The sequence below is a fragment of the Pollicipes pollicipes genome, unplaced genomic scaffold (assembly GCF_011947565.3).
Source record: "Pollicipes pollicipes isolate AB1234 unplaced genomic scaffold, Ppol_2.1 Scaffold_2555;HRSCAF=2994_pilon_pilon_pilon, whole genome shotgun sequence".
In the NCBI taxonomy this organism is placed as follows: Eukaryota; Metazoa; Arthropoda; class Thecostraca; order Pollicipedomorpha; family Pollicipedidae; genus Pollicipes; species Pollicipes pollicipes.
The window spans coordinates 444,727-453,552 of record NW_023596136.1 but is presented as its reverse complement, the minus strand read 5'-3'; the positions used below and the strand labels follow the sequence as shown (position 1 = coordinate 453,552).

The window sequence follows — 8,826 nt, the reverse complement described above, 5'->3', positions numbered from 1 at the left end:
GTGCTCCCAACCCGACCTCCGGGCGGCTGCGGTAGCGGGCTGGTCCGCCGCCGCCGCCACCAGCCTCCTGTCCGAGCCGCCGCGCCGCGCCGGCGACTGGACCAATCCGACGGCCGCCGCTCCAAGGCCCCGACCAATCAGGCGCCGACGCAAGCCGACCGCGATCACGCCGCCGCTCGTGAGCGTGGCGGTCGCCCCACAGAACCTGCGGGACGCCGTCCGACGGCAGCTACCTCCCGGCAGTGGCGCCGCTCCGCCGTCCTGCCCAAGACGCCGAGGCACGAGACTCGAGCCGGTCTCTCGGGACTCGAGAGGCCGGCCGAGACTCGGCCCGCGCGCCAGCAACGCGAGGCGGCGTCGGCGGTCGACTAGCAGTGCGAGGAGCCGGCCAGCTCGAAGAAGAGCACGTACGCTTCGCTGCTGCTGACCGTGCGCGACGAGATGGGACGCACCCTGCCGACACGGAGCCCGGTGAGGGCGACGTCCGGCCCACGCTGCGGTGTGGAGCGCCCCATTGGCGTTGTGGCACACGCGAATACACCGACAGTCGAAAGCATAACATATTTTAACAGTTCTCGTCTTCTTAAAACGTTGCTGTAAAACTTCACCTCTACAATATGATGCAGTGACATAAATTGACGTTGATACCTTACTGACATCATGTCGCAAAACGCGGACTAAACAAGCAGCTGTCGATGGATACATATTTCCGAGACGAGACTTAGAGGCTCACAATAACTGCGGTCAGGCCGGCACGATAAGATCATAAAAAACAGCGAAATCTGCTGAAAAACGGGCTGCTTACCTTTTGCTCAGTACAATTCACAACAGTCTAAAAGACAAAGTCCATGAGGCACCAAGTCTAGACACGCCGGCGAACGGGCCTACAAATGATGTGAACGTAAGCGCAAAGTTAAAATTCCGTACGAACGGAGCATCCAATGCCAAACACAGCAGGTGGGGAGCTTCCCCGGGTCAGAACAGCGGCGCTGGCCGTACGTACCGCGAGTCGTTGTACTCGTACCAGTCGCCCGAGAGCGGGTGCTGGCAGTAGGCCGTGTAGTGGCCCGAGAACAGCGTGCCGGAGTGGTTGGCCACGCCGTACAAGTTGTACCTGCGCCAGCAGAAGGTCCGGTCACACCACCGCCAGCTGCGTCAGCTCGCCACGCACGCCAAGGTCGTCACCGGTCCGACCTCACCGAAAGGGCTCCTTACAACGCTGCCTGCCAGCCGCGCGGAGGGACAGGCGGCGACGGCCTCTGAAGCGCTGCGCCGCCCCGGCCACAGTCAGCCGCGCCCCTCACTCACTTGCAGGGCCCCTGTCCGGCCGAGTACGGACTGAGGTCGAGGCCGCTGACCGGGAAGTCGACAGCGCAGCCGAGCTTGCCCCGGAAGCGCTCCTGCGGCGAGAATCGCTTCAGGTGCACCACCAGGATGCGCGGGAACTTCTGGATGGAGAAGCCCTTGGTGCACCGCTGGCGCTTCTGACATTTGGCGCACGTCTGCGGGTGAGCAGCAGTCAGCACCCTCATGGTGACATGGCGCACGACAGGGTGCATTATTAAAGGCAATTCCACATTCAACGTGTCTGGAGCTTACACACCGCGGTCGATAATCGCAATACACGGGGACAATAACCACATCAGCACAAGTTTTGGAGACATGTATGATGTACTCAAAATCAAGGTTTCTCACGAATCTCAATGACTCTAATGCACCATGTGTACGCATGAATAAGGCCTGGAAGTGACGGGCGAGCGCACGGTCAGCTGCCGATCCCACCCACCTCGTGCCGTCCCATCCCCATCCCGTCCCTGCTCCCATTCCCGCTCCTGTTACCGTTCCTGTCCCCGCTCCCGTCCCCGTCCCCGTTCCCGTCCCCGTTCCCGTTCCCGTTCCCGTCCCCGTCCCCGTCCCCGTCCCGTCCCCGTCCCCGTCCCCGTCTCGTCCCCGTCCCCGTCCCCGTCGCCGTCCCTGTCCCCGTCCCCGTCCCCGTCCCACTGACCGGCTTCTCGTCCCCGTCGAGGACCTCCTCCTTGGTGAAGAGGTCGAAGCAGGCCTGTAGTCGCACCTGGCCCGTCTTGGACGGGATCGGCAGGCTCAGATCCCAGAAGGGATCGAACGTAACCGACGCGTGCCCGCACACCGTGCACCTGCCGGGGTCACACCGGTCATAGAGGTCACACGCTGAACACAGGCGACAGGTCAGCGAGGTCAAACACCACGCAACTTCCGGGGTCAAACGGGTCACAGAGTCGCACGCTGGACACATGACAACGGGTCAGCGAGGTCAAACGCTGCGCACCTGCCGGTGTCACACGGGTTACAGAGGTCACACGCTGAACACATGGTGACGGGTCAGCGAGGTCGAACGCTGCGCACCTGCCGGGTCACACGGGTCACCGAGGTCACACAATGAACATGGTGACGGGTCAGCGAGGTCGAACGCTGCGCACCTGCCGGTGTCACACGGGTCAGAGGTCACACGCTAAGCACACGGTGATGGATCTGCGAGGTCAAACACCGCGCACCTGCCGGTTCACGCGGTCACAGAGGTCACACGCTGAACACATGGTGGCGGGTCAGCGAGATCAAACACCGCGCACCTGCCGGTGTCACACGGGTCACAGAGGTCACACGCTAAACACGTGGTGACGGGTCAGCGGGGCCAAACACCGCGCGTCTGCGGCGACAGGCAGGTGCGCGGCGACACACTGAGGACCATCCATCTGTGATAGGCAAACCATAAAGGCCACACAACGAGCGCCTGTCACAAGTGAAGCCTCCACCAGGTCACCATCACAACTGCAGTGAATTTCGAGTGAACGGGATCACAGCCCAGAGTCGGCACGGAATCACGGTTGGGCACAGCCGCAAGCCGAGCCCTGCAGATGGGCACAGTATCCGCGGCGCTCACCTCAGGGTAGACTTGAGCTGGCCCACGAACAGGTCGACAAACTTGGAGTTTCCAGGCGCAGAAAGCTTCCAGGCCTCCATAGACTGCTGGCTGGTACTGCAACAACAATGGCTCACATCGGCCAGGTTCCCATGGCTCCACATCAAGCGTCGCAGAGCATGTAAGCTGTTACAGATCCGTGGCAGCCGTCGACCGAGCCGTCCGATGGCTTTTGCACCCCTCCTGTGTGAGGCGCACATGAGCGCAGCCGATCAACGCGAGGCCGTGTCAGTCATCTCAGCGCACAGAGCCGCTGTCACACACTGTTCTCAGCTCGAAGCTCTGGATTGCTCTGGTCCTGACCAGCTCAAAGCTTTAAACTGCTCTGATCCTGACCGGCTCAAAGCTCTGAACTGCTCTGATTCCGACCTGCTCGAAGCTCTGAACTGCTATGATCCTGACCGGCTCGAAGCTCTGAACTGCTCTGATCCCGACCGGTTCGAAGTGCGGCGCCGCCGCCGTGGCACCACCGCCGTCGCGGGTGAAGAGTGGCGCCCGGGCGGGGAGGGGACACACCTGAGACTGTCGTCGATGTCGGTGGTGATGGGCCGGGGTCGGCTGGTGACGCGGTTCACATCCTCGTGCAGACCCTCGAGCAGGTACCTGAGCGGCGCCGGCTCGTTGTCAGTCCTACCGAGGAGTCACGTCCCTTCCCCCCCCCCCCCCACACACGCAGGCACACACCAGGCAACACCTGGAGGCGTCTGTTTTCAGAGTGCTGTGATCCAACATCTCTGGCTGTGCCATCGATCTCAACGATTAAACTCATCTGGGTGAGTGAGTCAAGCAGCTGATAGAAATCCCACCTGAGTAGCTCCATGATCTGGCAAACTATCGCCTGAGTATCATGCTGGCCCGAGTAACCCCTCTCCCAGCGCCCGATGCTGGCCCGACTAAACCCTCTCAGCGCCCGATGGTGGCCCGAGTAACCCCCTCTCCCAGCGCCCGATGCTGGCCCGACTAAACCCTCTCCAGCGCCCGATGCTGGCCCGAGTAACCCCTCTCCCAGCGCTCGATGCTGGCCCGACTGAACCCTCTCCAGCGCCCGATGCTGGCCCGAGTAACCCCTCTCCCAGCGCCCGATGCTGTCCTGAGTAACCCCTGGCCCCGTGCGCGACGCTGATCCTGAGTAGCCCCTCTCCCAGTGCGCGACGCTAACCCGAGTAACCTTTCTCCCAGCGCCCGATGGTGACCCAAGTATCCCCTCTCCCAGCGCCCGATGCTGTCCTGAGTAATCCCTCTTCCAATGCCCGACACTGACCTAAGAAACTCCTGCGCGTCCTGCTGCTGGTAGCCCATGAAGCGCGGGCGAACCGCTGGATCTGCGACTTGAACGGCGCCGTGGTCAGCACCACGTCCGCCTGGTCCGTCTTCTTCCAGAGGTCGGACATGAGCGTCGCGAACGCTGCAACGCAAGCGGCGGCTCATCAGCGGGGCCGCGACCTGGCCGCAGGACAGATAGGCGCCTGCGGACAGCAGCGGCGTGTTGGGTGTCGCCGGTCAAGGTGACTGCAAGAGGCACTCTGCAAGCATAGGATAGCGACTGGACGAACGCAACGGCTGGAGGCACGTCGGCCAGGCCAAACCTAGATCTGTGCGGGGGCCGGACAACCCATCCGAACCACCCAACCGGACTCTAGTGCAAAATACCGGAGGACCAGAGGACCAGGGGACCAGAGGACCAGAGGACCAGAGGTCAGCACGGCTGCCGGCGGGCAGGGGCGTCCAGACACGGACGGCGGGGCGGAGGTCGCACAAGCGCTGCACTACAACCGTGAGGTCTGCCGTCAGCCCTACCTCTGATGAGCGCGCCTTTCATGGAGGACGTGGTGGTGTTGATGTCGGCCGAGTACTCGTCACGCAGGATGTAGTCGTGCAGGGCGCGCGTGTTGCTCAGACACTGCAGGACTGAGTTCATGAAGCACTGCCAGCGGACAGGTGGCGCACGGTCAGCGCCAGCGCCGTCAGACGCCGCCCGCCCGGCGCGGCGCAGGCAGACCAGCGCACGCGGCGCCGGTCACCAGTGCCCACAGGCAAGCACATGCCGTCGGCGACCATCGGGGACCCACGGCTCGGCTCGGCTCCGGGATAATCAGCCAAGCGTCACGTATCGCCGCACACACCGTGTTGCCGATGTTCCTGAGGCCGGTGAGGCCCGGCAGGCGGGCCCCTGCCGGGGCGGACTGTCGGCAGGTCGGCGCCGGGAGGAGGAGGAGGCGGCGGCCGCGGCCGAGTCGGACGACAGCAGCGACGACCGGCGGCCGGCCGGCGAACTCAGGGTCTGCCGGCAGGTGGCGACACCGATCAGCGGTAGCGACGGTGGCGGAGGCGCGCAGCAGTGAGCGCCACCAAGAGTCTGCATGTAAACATTTGTACGGGTGTATAGCGTCATAATGCAGATGACTCTCACGTCCCTCTCCCCTTCCCCTACCGAGCCGTACGCTGAATGTTTCGCCGTTCTGTGCACCTTCTGATGCACAACAGTTCTACCTTTTTCCGCGTACCCAGTTATGTATGGTCCCTTTATTTCGCATGCAACGGCTATTAGCCGTTCCCTTGCAACGTGTAAAAATAACTCAACACGGATCACGCCAACTTATGTTCTCCTTCTGCTTCTGTTACCAGCGCTAACATCAGCACGAAGCACATGATGCCCGTCTGTTAGAAGCAGGGCTTTGCGTGTAACACAACAAAACTGGCCGTGCCAAACTGCCAATCACAATAAAATGTCAGCAGTTCGTAGTATCCAAACAAAACTCCTGCCACGCCGGTAGAAGCATTAGAACATCTTCGCCAGGAAACATAACTCAAAACACTATAGTTCCAGACGACGAACTTCTATGTCAACCACTGCGAAAACGCTCACACAAACGGCTTCTGCGAAGGAAACATGAGGCGTAAGGGCACTGTTTCGACAAAGCCCTGTCAGCTGCACGTTAGCGACGGCGGCCGACCGGCTTCCAGCCACCATGAGGCGTAAGGGCACTGTTTCGACAAAGCTCTGTCAGCTGCAGGTTAGCGACGGCGGTCGGCCGGCTTCCAGCCACCATGTAGGGCTTCTCACGAGGCCCCCAACAGATGACACGCGAGGGTGCCGCGGCAGGCGAATTGCTCACTCCGCTGTGGTGGTGCTGCCAAGGTCTCACCGCAGCGGAGTGGATAGGGGTCGGCGCTGCCACAGGGTCGGCGCTGTTTAACGTGTCTAGCTAAGCGTTAGGCCGGCCGGCAGCTCGCCGTCCGGAGCTCGCGCGAGCGTTAGAGCCGCCGGCGGCTGGCGACGGGCCGCCGCGTGCGCCGGCCGCCCAGCGCTCGAGGCAATGTTAGAGCGGCGGGGCGCGTGGCCGCCAGTTTACCTGGCGCTCGCCAACCTCATCTGCCAGCGTGGGGGTCAGGTCAAGGGCGCGCCGCGGCCCGCGCCACCGGCGTCGACAGGTACCGCTCCCACTGTCACCGGGGGGCAGAGGGGCGGCGGTGAACGGCGGGGGCCGCCGGCACCGCCGCAGTCGCGCTCCACCCGGCCCCGCTGTACTGAGCACCAGCGCCCGACAGTAGCCTGAGAACCCACCTAGCGCACCATCGGGAGCCATGGCCCAGCTGGCCGCGAGTCACGCTGGCGGCGGCGGGACGCCCGCCTCACAATGTCACAGTGCAGCCGACAGCGGCACACGCACCGCCGTCAGTCCCTGCCACTCGTCCACCAGCTAGCATTGGAGGGGAGAGAGAGCTTCAGCGCTCCAAGTACGGCAGGGAGCCCGATGCCGACAGGTCGATCGCTCGACGCGCGTCACGGTTCGCTTCGCGGGCTAGCTGCTCAAGTTCCACCGCTGATGATAGGAATACCTGGCCAGTCACGGCACGCCACAGCCCAAGGCTAACAGACAACAGAAAACGCCACGTCAGATATACTACAGGCCTGTTCTTCACTTGGGTGGGCAACATTACGACAGCCCGCGGACGCCAGACCGCAAAGCACGGACGTCTGGCCGCGAACACGCTCGCGGGACCCTTCCACGCAAAACGCACTATCACAATGATGGCGTGCCGCACTACAAACGACCCGCGTCCGTCCGCAGAAAATGGGGTGCCATGTGTCATGACTGCGATGACCAGGCCCATCATCTTGGCCACATGAGCGGCATGTCGCAACCGACACTAGGCGAAACAGGGCAGCCAGCAGCGCCAGACAAGACCCATCACGCGGGGCGCGCATCGTTGCGCCGCCGCTTAGCCGGTCCGCTCCCTATACATGAATTATTAACGGCGTTCACGACGCTAAACACTCGGGCGCCGTCAGCAGACCGCGTGACCGACACTAAGTGCTTTCTGAAGATGACATGGGCACGGGCGGTCTGGCAGCCACGCCATTGCCGCTGCCAGGCGCCGGCGCGCGGCATGAGCAATGGCCCGACGCGCCGCAGCAAGGACCGGACTCCATTTGGCCAGTGATGCCGCTCGACACGCTGCATTGCAGAGGCGAAATCAATACACGGTCTGCCGAGCACATATGCATCCCTAGCCTGTTCGGCACGCAAGCGGTTCAGTGTTTCAGCCAGGCAACAGCGGAGTTTGCAACACCTAAGCAAATATTCCTTGGTCCTGTGGTATCTATGGTCTTCGCATCTCTGCTGTGCACGCCCTTGTCCTTTGATCCGGTATCCCTAAGCATCCATGGCATCGCGACGGCGTGAAAATTTCGCGGAAATGCGTGGACGCAACGAACAGTCAAAGCCACAAAATACAAAGGTCCTAAGATTTGATCAACCCCGGTGCAGTGTGTTAGCTTGCACTGACCTGGCGCGTATGATTTACCAAATCAAACAAGTTAGCCCCTCACCACCACCAGGACCATGCCAACGCTCACACGGGCCAGGAGAGGATGACCGCCGCAGTTCAGCCCCGGGGCATCCTCGTGCGTCGCTGGCTGCAGCTGCTGTCGTCAGCTTTTCCCCCCTGGACTACGATCAAATGCCCTGTAATGGTGCCGCTGACATTTCGCGCCGCTTGAGACACAGCTCTTTTCGCGCCCTAAGGCCTCGTGTTCGGTGACGAGGGGCAGCTTAATACTGCACGCGCGGCGACGTCCTACATTGAGCGGAACGGTGAACGGACAGCAGCGCAACAATGCGTGTTGCCACTCGAGCGATCCGGAGCCAGTCGGCAGCCAAGCGACCGTTGACGTCACGGCCCATCCAGCCGCGGAGCCACTGAGGACGCGGACGCTAGAACTGATAGAGAGCGGCGCCAATTCGAAGCCGCCGCCGCACTGTCCTGCAGAGGACACACTGTGCAGGGGCGTGCCCTGCAGGGATGCCCCGCCCGCCTCCGACCACGGACGGCCGCTTGACACGGCGGCCGGGCCGGGGACCGCTCGAACGGCTGGGAATGCGGCGTGGCCCTCCGCAGCACGAGCATGATAGCGAGTGTCACGACTGCCGCACGCCCGGACCGTCTGCGGCGCTCTCGACTTATTTGGAAAGGTGGCAGGGACTGATGCCAAATGGGATTACGTTCATCCAGAGTCCGGCGAGTCCAGGGAAACCAGCGAGTCCTGAAAGGTAACACTATTGCAGTACAGAGTGCTTTGAACCACGACAAACATCTTATGAGGACGCGGATACTTCACTGACAAGGCCACGGACCTCAGCAGCCCTTTTCCCCAGACAAATGTGTTAATTGCGCCAATATATGGATCTCTTCATCAATTCTCCCTTATCCGTTTTCCTACGTCACGTGCCATGATGGAACGTGACAACACGAACCAGGCGGCCACGCAGCGCGTCGTGGTGCCTCGCCCCCTACCTTCTCAATGGCGGCACTCCTCTGCTGAGCGTCGAGGCCGTTGGCGGCGGGCGCGGCGGGTGAGGCTGGCC

The 8,826-nt window shown here is 62.3% G+C and overlaps 1 pseudogene; it reads right to left on the bottom strand.

The window, feature by feature from the left end:
• Positions 1-6: 6 nt before the first annotated feature.
• Positions 7-5,119, bottom strand: LOC119102984 (ubiquitin carboxyl-terminal hydrolase 2-like; annotated as a pseudogene).
• Positions 5,120-8,826: the final 3,707 nt, after the last annotated feature.